Source organism: Rattus norvegicus, chromosome 2 (genome assembly GCF_036323735.1).
Source record: "Rattus norvegicus strain BN/NHsdMcwi chromosome 2, GRCr8, whole genome shotgun sequence".
NCBI classification, from domain to species: Eukaryota; Metazoa; Chordata; class Mammalia; order Rodentia; family Muridae; genus Rattus; species Rattus norvegicus.
This window is the reverse complement of record NC_086020.1, coordinates 189,962,331-189,975,189: the sequence shown is the minus strand read 5'-3', so window position 1 is coordinate 189,975,189 and position 12,859 is coordinate 189,962,331. Positions and strand designations below refer to the sequence as shown.

At 40.7% G+C, this 12,859-nt stretch overlaps 1 protein-coding gene across 10 annotated transcripts in view; it reads right to left on the bottom strand.

The window, feature by feature from the left end:
- Spag17 (sperm associated antigen 17) overlaps positions 1-12,859 on the bottom strand; it is a 246,975-nt gene that overhangs the window by 224,434 nt on the left and 9,682 nt on the right. The window lies entirely within an intron of this gene.

Here is a 12,859-nt window from a genome sequence, read left to right as displayed (position 1 = left end):
ATCTTTTCCCAATCTGTCGGTTGCCGATTTGTCCTAACCACAGTGTCCTTTGCCTTACAAAAGCTTTGCAGTTTTATGAGATCCCATTTGTCGATTCTTGATCTTAGAGCATAAGCCATTGGTGTTTTGTTTAGGAAATTTTTTCCAGTGCCCATGTGTTCCAGATGCTTCCCTAGTTTTTCTTCTATTATTTTGAGTGTATCAGGTTTGATGTGGAGGTCCTTGATCCACTTGGACTTAAGCTTTGTACAGGGTAATAAGCATGGATCGATCTGCATTCTTCTACATGTTGACCTCCAGTTGAACCAGCACCATTTGCTGAAAATGCTATCTTTTTTCCATTGGATGGTTTTGGCTCCTTTGTCAAAAATCAAGTGACCATAGGTGTGTGGGTTCATTTCTGGGTCTTCAATTCTATTCCATTGGTCTATCTGTCTATCTCTGTACCAATACCATGCAGTTTTTATCACTATTGCTCTGTAATACTGCTTGAGTTCAGAGATAGTGATTCCCCCTGAAGTCCTTTTATTGTTGAGGATAGTTTTAGCTATCCTGGGTTTTTTGTTATTCCAGGTGAATTTGCAAATTGTTCTGTTTAACTCTTTGAAGAATTGGATTGGTATTTTGATGGGCATTGCATTGAATCTGTACATCGCTTTTGGTAAAATGGCCATTTTTACTATATTAATCCTGCCAATCCATGAGCATGGTAGATCTTTCCATCTTCTGAGGTCTTCTTCAATTTCTTTCTTCAGAGGCTTGGAAGTTCTTAGCATACAGATCTTTTACTTGCTTGGTTAAAGTCACACCGAGGTACTTTATATTATTTGGGTCTATTATGAAGGGTGTCGTTTCCCTAATTTCTTTCTCGGCTTGTTTCTCTTTTGTGTAGAGGAAGGCTACTGATTTATTTGAGTTAATTTTATACCCAGCCACTTTGCTGAAGTTGTTTATCAGCTTTAGTAGTTCTCTGGTGGAACTTTTGGGATCACTTAAATAAACTATCATATCATCTGCAAATAGTGATATTTTGACTTCTTCTTTTCCGATCTGTATCCCCTTGACCTCCTTTTGTTGTCTGATTGCTCTGGCTAGAACTTCAAGAACTATATTGAATAAGTAGGGAGAGAGTGGGCAGCCTTGTCTAGTCCCTGATTTTAGTGGGATTGCTTCAAGTTTCTCTCCATTTAGTTTAATGTTAGCAACTGGTTTGCTGTATATGGCTTTTACTATGTTTAGATTTGGGCCTTGAATTCCTATACTTTCCAGGACTTTTATCATGAAGGGGTGTGGAATTTTGTCAAATGCTTTCTTAGCATCTAATGAAATGATCATGTGGTTTTGTTCTTTCAGTTTGTTTATATAATGGATCACGTTGATGGTTTTCCGTATATTAAAGCATCCCTGCATGCCTGGGATGAAGCCTACTTGATCATGGTGGATGATTGTTTTGATGTGCTCTTGGATTCGGTTTGCCAGAATTTTATTAAGTATTTTTGCGTCGATATTCATAAGGGAAATTGGTCTGAAGTTCTCTTTCTTTGTTGGGTTTTTGTGTGGTTTAGGTATAAGAGTAATTGTGGCTTCGTAGAAGGTATTCGGTAGTGATCCATCTGTTTCAATTTTGTGGAATAGTTTGGATAATATTGGTATGAGGTCTTCTATGAAGGTTTGATAGAATTCTGCACTAAACCCGTCTGGATCTGGGCTCTTTTTGGTTGGGAGACCTTTAATGACTGCTTCTATTTCCTTAGGAGTTACGGGGTTGTTTAACTGGTTTATCTGTTCCTGATTTAACTTCGGTACCTGGTATCTGTCTAGGAAATTGTCCATTTTCTGTAGATTTTCAAGTTTTGTTGAATATAGGCTTTTATAGTAAGATCTGATGATTTTTTGAATTTCCTCTGAATCTGTAGTTATGTCTCCCTTTTCATTTCTGATTTTGTTAATTTGGACACACTCTCTGGATCCTCTCGTTAGTCTGGCTAAGGGTTTATCTATCTTGTTGATTTTCTCAAAGAACCAACTTTTGGTTCTGTTGATTCTTTCTATGGTCCTTTTTGTTTCTACTTGGTTGATTTCAGCTCTGAGTTTGATTATTTCCTGCCTTCTACTCCTCCTGGGTGTATTTGCTTCTTTTTGCTCTAGAGCTTATAGGTGTGCTGTCAAGCTGCTGACATATGCTCTTTCCTGTTTCTTTCTGCAGGCACACAGCGCTATGAGTTTTCCTCTTAGCACAGCTTTCATTGTGTCCCATAAGTTTGGGTATGTTGTACCTTCATTTTCATTAAATTCTAAAAAGTTTTTAATTTCTTTCTTTATTTCTTCCTTGACTAGGTTATCATTGAGTAGAGCATTGTTCAATTTCCACGTATATGTGGGCATTCTTCCCTTATTGTTATTGAAGACCAGTTTTAGGCCGTGGTGGTCTGATAGCACGCATGGGATTATTTCTATCTTTCTGTACCTGTTGAGGCCTGTTTTTTGACCAACTATATGGTCAATTTTGGAGAAAGTACCATGAGGAGCTGAGAAGAAGGTGTATCCTTTTGCTTTAGGATAGAATGTTCTATAAATATCTGTTAAGTCCATTTGGCTCATTACTTCTCTTAGTCTGTCTACGTCTCTGTTTAATTTCTGTTCCCATGATCTGTCCATTGATGAGAGTGGGGTGTTGAAATCTCCCACTATTATTGTGTGAGGTGCAATGTGTGTTTTGAGCTTTAGTAAGGTTTCTTTTACGTATGTAGGTGCCCTTGTATTTGGGGCATAGATATTTAGGATTGAGAGTTCATCTTGGTTGATTTTTCCTTTGATGAATATGAAGTGTCCTCCCTTATCTTTTTTGATGACTTTTAATTGAAAATTGATTTTATTTGATATTAGAATGGCTACTCCAGCGTGCTTCTTCTGACCATTTGCTTGGAAAGTTGTTTTCCAGCCTTTCACTCTGAGGTAGTGTCTGTCTTTGTCTCTGAGGTGTGTTTCCTGTAGGCAACAGAATGCAGGGTCCTCGTTGCATATCTAGTTTGTTAATCTATGTCTTTTTATTGGGGAGTTGAGGCCATTGATGTTGAGAGATATTAAGGAATAGTGATTATTGCTTCCTGTTATATTCATATTTGGATGTGAGGTTATGTTTGTGTACTTTTCTTCTCTTTGTTTTGTTGCCAAGACGATTAGTTTCTTGCTTCTTCTAGGGTATAGCTTGCCTCCTTATGTTGGGCTTTACCCTTTATTATTCTTTGTAGGGCTGGATTTGTAGAAAGATATTGTGTAAATTTGGTTTTGTCATGGAATATCTTGGTTTTTCCATCTATGTTAATTGAGAGTTTTGCAGGATACAGTAACCTGGGCTGGCATTTGTGTTCTCTTAGGGTCTGTATGACATCAGTCCAGGATCTTCTGGCCTTCATAGTTTCTGGCGAAAAGTCTGGTGTGATTCTGATAGGTCTGCCTTTATATGTTACTTGACCTTTTTCCCTGACTGCTTTTAATATTCTTTCTTTATTTTGTGCGTTTGGTGTTTTGACTATTATGTGACGGGAGGTGTTTCTTTTCTGGTCCAATCTATTTGGAGTTCTGTAGGCTTCTTGTATGCCTATGGGTGTCTCTTTCTTTAGGTTAGGGAAGTTTTCTTCTTTGATTTTGCTGAAGATATTTACTGGTCCTTTGAGCTGGGAGTCTTCACTCTCTTCTATACCTATTATCCTTAGGTTTGATCTTCTCATTGAGTCCTGGATTTCCTGTATGTTTTGGACCAGTAGCTTTTTCTGCTTTACATTATCTTTGACAGTTGAGTCAATGATTTCTATGGAATCTTCTGCTCCCGAGATTCTCTCTTCCATCTCTTGTATTCTGTTGGTTAAGCTTGTATCTACAGCTCCTTGTCTCTTCTTTTGATTTTCTATATCCAGGGTTGTTTCCATGTGTTCTTTCTTGATTGCTTCTATTTCCATTTTTAATTCCTTCAACTGTTTGATTGTGTTTTCCTGGAATTCTTTCAGGGATTTTTGTGTCTCCTCTCTATGGGTTTCTACTTGTTTATTTATGTTTTCCTGGAATTCTTTCAGGCATTTTTGCGATTCCTCTCTGTAGGCTTCTACTTGTTCTCTAAGGGAGTTCTTCACATCTTTCTTGAAGTCCTCCAGCATCATGATCAAATATGATTTTGAAACTAGATCTTGCTTTTCTGGTGTGTTTGGATATTCAGTGTTTGTTTTGGTGGGAGAATTGGTCTCCGATGATGCCATGTAATCTTGGTTTCTGTTGCTTGTGTTCCTGCGCTTGCCTCTCGCCTTCAGATTATCTCTAGTGTTACTTTGTTCTGCTATTTCTGACAGTGGCTAGACTGTCCTATAACCCTGCGTGTCAGAGTGCTGTAGACCTGTTTTCCTGTTTTCTTTCAGCCTGTTATGGGGACAGAGTGTTCTGCTTTCGGGCATGTAGTTTTTCCTATCTACAGGTCTTCAGCTGTTCCTGTGGGCCTGTGTCTGGAGTTCACCAGGCAGGTCTCTTGCAGGGGAAAAGTTGGTCCTACCTGTGGTTCCAAGGCTCAAGTTTGCTCATGGGGTACTGCCTAAGTGCTCTCCGCGGCGGAGCAACCGGGAAGATCTGCGCCGCTCTTTCCGGGAGCTTCAGTGCACCAGGGTTCCAGATGGCGTTTGGTGTTTTCTCTAGCGTCTGGATGTGCGCAGAGTGCAGTCTCTTCTGGTTTCCCAGGCATGTCTGCCTCTCTGAAGGTTTAGCTCTCCCTCCCACGGGATTTGGGTGCAGAGAACTGTTTATTCTGACTGTTTCCTTCAGGTTCCGGTGGTGTCTCAGGCGCAGGGGTCCCGCCGCTCCTGGGCCCTCCCCTACGGGAACCCAGAGGCCTTATACAGTTGCCTCTTGGGCCAGGGATGTGGGCAGGGGTGGGCAGTGTTGGTGGTCTCCTCCGCTCTGCAGCCTCAGGAGTGCCCACCTGACCAGGCGTTGAGGTCTCTCTCCCACGGGGTTTGGGAGCAGAGAGCTGCTGCGGGCCAGGATCCGCGGGTGTGGGACTTCCTGTGGTTCCAAGGCTCAAGTTTGCTCATGGGGTACTGCCTAAGTCCTCTCCGCGGCGGCAGCAACCAAGGAGATCTGCGCTGCTCTTTCCGGGAGCCTCCGTGCACCAGGGATCCAGATGGCGTTTGGTGTTCTCCTCTGGCGTCTGGATGTGCGCAGAGTGCAGTCTCTTCTGGTTTCCCAGGCGTGTCTGCCTCTCTGAAGTTTTAGCTCTCCCTCCCACAGGATTTGGGTGCAGAGAACTGTTTATCCGGTCTGTTTCCTTCAGGTTCCGGAGGTGTCTCAGGCGCAGGGGTCCCGCCGCTCCTGGGCCCTCCCCTACGGGAACCCAGAGGCCTTATACAGTTGCCTCTTGGGCCAGGGATGTGGGCAGGGGTGGGCAGTGTTGGTGGTCTCCTCCACTCTGCAGCCTCAGGAGTGCCCACCTGACCAGGCGGTGAGGTCTCTCTCCCACGGGGTTTGGGAGCAGAGAGCTGCTGCGAGTAAAGACTCTTTAATGACCATTATGCTGGGCAGAGTATACTCTGCAAGTGTAGCAGAGTATCATCATAGTCAGAGGTGGGCTCCCTTTCATGGCATGGTTTTCAAGCCATCTGACTGGTACATAGGAGTAGGCTGGGCTGGGTTGGGTCATTGTTTGGCCCTTCCATTAAATTCTGCTCTGTCTTTTACCCTTGGACATCTTGTAGGCAGGAAAAATTGTAGATCAAAGGTTTTATGGTTAGGTTGGTGTCACAATACCTCTATTGGAAGCCTTGCCTGATTATGGGAAATGACTGGTTCAGGCTCCAAATATCTCACTGTGAGGAGTCTTAGCTAGGATCATACTCAAATTTCTATTGTCTTAGGTTTCTAGTTCATCTCAGAGATGCTCCCTCCTCAAATCCAGTTGTCTTCCTCACTACTCTCTCCCTACATCTTCCCCCTACCTCATCCTTCCTGTTCCAAACCCATTTCTCCCTCACCCAGACCCCTCCCTTCATATATACCCAATGTCTAATAGTATATTTCACCTTCTCCAGGAAAATCAGGCATCTCCACCTTCCATCCCCCTTGAGCCTTTCTTGTTACTTAGCTTTTTTGGGTCTGTAGATTGTAGCATGGTTATTCTGTACTTTATTACTAATATCCACTTATAAGTGAGTACATACCGTGTTTGTCTTTCTGGGTGTGGGTTACCTCACTTGGTATGATCTTTTCTTGTTCTATCCATTTGTATGACATTTTCATGATGTCACTATTTTTAATGGCTGAGTAATACTCCATTGTGTAAACGTATACCACATTATCTTTATCCATTCTTCAGTCGAGGGACATCTAGGATGTTTCCAGTTTCTGGCTATGAACATAGTTGAGCAGTGTCCTTGTGATAAGGTAAAGCGTCTTTTGGGTATCCGTGCAGTAGTGGTTTGGTCCTGAGGTAGATCTATTCTCAATTTTCTGAGAAACTGCCAAATTGATTTGCAAAATAGTTGTACAAGTTTGTATTTCTACCAGCAAAGGAGAAGTGTTCTCTTGCTTCATTCATATCTTTGCCAACATGTGCCATCACTTGAGTTTTTGATATCAGCCATATTAATGGGTCTAAGATGGGTCTAAGTCTCAGAGTCATTTTGATTTGCGTTTTCCTGATGACTAAGGATGTTGAACATTTCTTTAAGTGCTCTTGGCCATCAGAGATTACTTTGTTGAGAAGTCTGAGTTTAGATCTATACATCATTGTTTTTTTTTTTAAATTGGTATTTAGTTTGTCGATGTTTAGTTTCTGGAGTTCTTTATATATTTTAGATATTAGCCCTCTGCAGATGTGGAGTTTGTGGAAATGTCTTCCCATTTAGAAGGCTGCTGTTTTGTCCTCTTGATGGTGCCCTTTGCCTTAGAGAAGCTTTTCAGTTTCATGAGATCCCATTGATTGGTTGTTGATCTTGTGTCTGAGCTGTTGCTGTTCTGTTCAGAAAGTTGCCTCCCATGCTAATGAATTCAAGTCTATTTCCTACTTTCTATCAGATTTAGTGTATACAGTTTTATGTTTTATGTTGAGGTATTTGGTCCACTTGGACTTGACTTTTGCATAGGGAGATGAAATAGATTTATTTACATTCTTCTACATGCAAACTTTGTTGAAGATACTTTCTTTTTTCATTGTATTGTTTTCACTTCTTTGACAAAATAGAGTGTTCACAAGTGTGTGGATTTACTTCTGGGTCTTCAATGGGGTTCATTAATCAACCTGTCAGGTTTTATGCCAGTATCATGTTCTGTGTCACTATTGCTCTGTAGTACATCTTTTGGTCAGGGATAGTAATACCCCTAGAAGTTCTTCACTGTTCTATTATTGCTTTAGATGTCCTGTTTTTTCCTGTGTTTTTAATTTTTAAAATTTTAATGTTTTAAATTTTTATTCTTATATTCATCAATTTGTTTCTTCTTTTTCTTTTTGAACTTTTTCAGTATTGGGAAGCCTGTATTTTTTGTTTAATTTTGGGTAGTTTCTTGTTATTTTTCCTTCATCACCATCAAATTCTTCTTTACTCTTTGTTATTCTTTGTTTAATTCATGCATCTTCTTTTTCTTCCCCTTTTATATTGTACTGGCTAATTTTATGTGACCATGATACAAATTAGAGTCATCAGAGAGAAGAACCATCAATGTAGAAAATGCCTCCACAAGGTCAGGCTTTGGACAAGCCTATAGTGTGTTTTCTTAATTAGTGATCAATGGAGGAAGGCCTGGATCATTGTGGGTGGGAATGTTCTTGGGCTGGTGGTCCAGAGTTCTATAAGAAAGTAGGCTGAGTAAGCCATGGGAAAGCAAGCCCATAAGCAGCACCTCCTAAGGCCTCTGCATCATCTCCTGCCTCCAGGTTCCTTCCCTGTATGAGTTGCTCCCTGCTCTGCTTATGATGATGAACTGTTAAAGAACTGTGAGCAAAATAAACCCTTTCCTCCACAAGTTGTTTTTTTTTGGTCATGGGGTTTCATCCCAGCAATAGTAACCCTGATTAATACATATCTCTTTCCTTTTCCTTATGTATTTACTATTTCTACAGTCACCCTAAATAATTTCCATGGTCAAAGCATGGTCCGAGTAGTTTTCTCTCGCAGTTTTGGGGCTATGGATGACATGACTGTGAGGGGGAACTGATTTTAAGGTTGCTTCTCTATTTCATGTGGCTTGGTGTTGCTGTTGCTACAGTCCATTTCCTTCTCACAGAATGGTCCTGGTAACTGAACCTTCATAACTAAGCTGTTCATTAATAAAATCTTCACACAAATCCCGACGATATATCCAAACCAATAGATATGCAAATTGCGAGACAGAGGCATAATCAACACAAACGAGCCCTATACCAAGACTTCTCTAAAAGATCACAACTCCTCAGCTACTGAGCTCAGAGATGCTGAACCAAGTCTTAGGATGAATGATGATTTCAAAGGTTTGCTGGTAAAAGTGATCGGTGATATGAAAAAGGAATCAGTAAACAGGTAGATGAACTCAATACCTGAGCTGCGGGAAAAGTCAGCATAGAAGACAAACCAGAAAACAAAAACAGAAATAAAGACAAGCAACACAGAGGAAAAATAAACAAAGAAATTAAGATCAAAAAATCAGAAACATTGGGAATGTAAAATTCAATGAAGTAAATGAAAAAAAATACCTTAATAGAAAACATTGTTGATAACTTCAGAAAAATAAAACACAGGTTTGATCAATCATTAAGAGGCCTCTACAGTGAGAACTTTATAATTAATACACCGCAGAAGACATTGGCAGGTGGAAAGACCTCCTTACTCATGGATAGGCAGAAGAAGCTTATGAGAATGTCTGTATTTCCAAGAACAATTTGCACATACAGTGCCATCTCCACCAATGATATTGATCACAGAACAAGAAAACAAATCCCAAAATTCATATGAAAGCATAAAAGATCTCAAGTAGCCAAAGCAAATCTTGGCAGAGAGAACAGTGCTGGTGGCATCTCAGTTCGGTCTCAGATTATATTCCCAAACCAAACATATCTTGGTAGAGGGACACAGACAGAAGACCAGTGGGTTAGAATAGAGGACCCAGAGACAAACCCACACAGCTGTAGCTGTGCAAGTTTTCCATAAAGCTGTCCAAAACATATGCTACAGGAGAGTTTCTTTAACAAATCGTGATGAGGAAGGTGGTACCACAGTGGCACCCACATGTCTGAGTTCATTGCTGCACCATTCACAGTGGCAACCAGAGGGATCAGCCTAGATGTCCCTTAACAGTTGAACGGATAAAGACCATGTGGTACATCTCAGCACTGGAATTTTATACAGTGCTAAAGAAAAATGAAATCATAACATTTGCAGGAAGAGGGATGCAACTGGGAAAAGGGTTGTTAAGTGAAATAAGCTAGAGTCAGAAAAACAAACAGTTCATGGTTTTGCTCATGTAAGGAACCTAGACTTCAAATGTGTGTGTGTTTGCATGTGTGTATGCATATATGTGTGTTTTTTTATGTGAGGTGAAGAAACTAGAAAGGGGATGATGAGAAAGGAGGAAGAGATTTTTAGAGAGGTGAGAAGTAGAGTGATGGAAAACCTGTGATAGGAAATAGACATTGGGACAGCTGGAGGAAGGAAGGAAACAGCTGGGAAGGGTGGGGGAAGGGGCTGCATGAGACCAAAGTCCAGCAAGGCAGATGTATGAACATGTGGCAATGAACCCTTTATGTCACCTTAAACAATAAAACAATATGAGAAAATACATAAAAACCATGAAGCAAAAAGTGCATTTTGAAACAAGATAAAGTTAGATATCAATTCTGAGAGAAATGCTGTCTGATTATGCATCATTTGTATGGAAATGGGTTTACCCACTATACGGGGTCCAGTACAGTGAACTAATCTGATTCAATGTGTTCATTCCCAAGTGGTAGTCTCATTGTGGTTCATAACACAAGGAATGCAAAGTGACCAAAAAGTTAACAGTTACAACATATGCATTATAAATTTTATACCACATCAAATATAAACATATATAAGCACATATTATTATGATTAATTGATATATATGTCACATGATATGACATAAGATTAAATGGTATTATATATGATATGTGATGTATGATCTATAATACAAAATATAGGATACATGATATGATACATGACATATGAAACATGGTATAAGATATGTGATACATATGATTTATGTACATCACATATCACATATCATGTACCATGTACCATGATACATGATATATATTATATGTGATATGTATATATATGGTATGTTGTACCATGTATATAAGTATGTATTTATATGTATTATAAATGTATTTCATAATATTTTATTGTATAAATGTATATGCAGTAAATATGAATATATGTTATATAAATATAATTTATATTTTAATATAGAAATTATGACATTAATTTACAAAAATTAAGCCAGTTAAATGTGACATTGAAAGAGTTTTATTGTTTATTTAATAATAAAGATAACAAAATAATTGCATGTGCCCAAATCTCTGAGGGTATGAGGGCTGGGAAAAGCTTTAGATGTGATACTGAACATTTAACAAAGACTTTTGAGGATGCGGAGAGCACCAATAAGGGCCTGTGTACACAGCACCACACACACTGCTTTGTTGGTTATAGGTTCGCTGGGAGAGCTGTGGTCGAGCCCAGTGCTCTTGGGTTCATCATACTTAGCCAAGTGCATCACTGAAGGAGTGGAAGCCAAGCTAACCAAAAGACTACATCTTCCTAGAAACCAGCACGCAATCCTGAAATTATCAGAACAATTTGATGAATAACAAATTCCTATCATCTGACAAGCTGTTTACCAAGATAGAGCTTAGAGAAGAAAACCTATGTATGTTTTTATGCATGTCTTGATTGACCTAGACTACATTTAAATACTTTTCATAGTCACTTCGGGATGAAGACAGGTAAGGGGAAAGGTGAGGGTACTGGTTAGAAACTGTGAGGTGAAACTGAAGGGTTTGAAGCAAAGAACAGGCAAGAATGTGGCCATTATTTTCTTGTTGGGGCCACAGGGGTGATTTTTAATGATACTGAGTAGGACAGTCATAGCAAAAACAGAACATAAGGAGGTAGGGAGACTTGTTCAGTCATGAGTATGTTGAGCTTGAAGTTTATGTATAAAATGGCCTTAGAAATAATGACTATGAATATTTATACAGGTTATGTGTGCCTTCCATGCCATGCATTTTTCTGAGTTGCTATTGCAGACAGCTACGACACTGTCACCAAGCATTCTTTCTCATGCAATGTTAGCAGCACTTCACTCGGCAAACATATCCTAGCTGCACAGCAAGCCAGTCAGGGAGCTGGCTGCCCCTAGAGAAAGAGCCAGTGACTGCCCCCTCAGAGTCCAGTCTCCTGTGGCAGGAAAACAGTATGAGAGATGATGATCTAATTCACAGTATATGTCCTGTCCTTCCCACGGGGCGTCTGGGGAGCAGAACCTGAAGGAGGCGTAGACAAGCATGGCTCACATAACTTCCAGGCACAGCAAAACAAAGTCCAAGGCAGCCCTGTGTTTTCTGATGGCTTCAGGATCACCCAAAAGGTCAGTATGGCTACAGTGGGCCAGGGGACAGAATTAAACAAAGTCAGGAGAGGCCAGAACACCCAACAGGCATCTGGGAGGATCATGCAACTGCTTTACAGAGAGTAGAGGTTGAGGCAGAGAGCATAAGAGCATAAGACAAAGCTGTGACAGTCTTGGCTGTTTTGTAGCACGGGCAAAAAATGGCTGTCACTCAGGTAAGGCACAGCAGGGAGTCAGTGATGGGAGCTTAGATTATTTCAAAGGTGGAGCCAACAAGAGAGTTGATCACGGACTAGAGAAGAGGACTTGGGAATGCAGTTAGGGTTTTCCTCTCTTGTTACAGTCTTGGTGAATAACAGCCTCAGACAATACCAGGATTGCTGGGGACAACACAGAGTTGGAATTTGGGTATGTAAAGCCTTAATTATCGAGCAGGGTAGCATTTCTCATGCATTGGATGACCTGAGTCAGCTCAGCAACGGTTTTAATGTCAGTGCGAGAGGTATGAGCAAACAGTAATCCGCCATCAATATATTTAGTCCAGTTGGCCATCTGGGAGGAAGGACTGCTATGTGTCTTCACTGCTAGATGTTGCAGCCAGGGAGATCAAGCCTGAAGCATTAGGAGCCTGGGATGTCTGGGAATCTGTAGCTAGCACCAACCACTGAAGTTTACTGAAAGGAGGAGAGTTTACTGAAAGGGGCAGGAGCTGCTTTCTGCATCCTGCAGGACAGGATGTGCATGAGAAGTAGTTGGTCGGAAGGGAGGCAAGGGGCACAGTCTGTAATCGCCTGGAGCTTTTGTGGAAGCCATTCTCTTCCAGTGGAGGAAGAGAAGATGGACGGGTAGAGAAAAGCCACAAGAAACAGGACTGGGGTCACTGGGACAGGTAGGACACTTTGAGAACTGGGAGCCAGTGACAGTTTCCAAGGCCAGAGAGAACCCTGCCCAACAGCCACCATCTCTTCCACTGACATTTTCCTAAGTGGTTGCCAAGCTCCCTGGCAAGGATCGCTTTTTACTTGCATTCAATGCTCTTTTTCACTTGCAATAAAAATGATCACACATAACAGCTCGGTGGGATAATTTGACATACTAATTCCCTTTGGTTCCAAACTCATTCAAATAATACCCTTTTGTCCAGAAGGAGGAATTATAATGGGAGGTTATGAAAAGTCCATTTCCCTTTTAACGTTCTTCCTAGCAACTCGGTTGTTTTCATTGGCTTTTATTAAAAAACAACCTTTGTGTGAACTGGCAA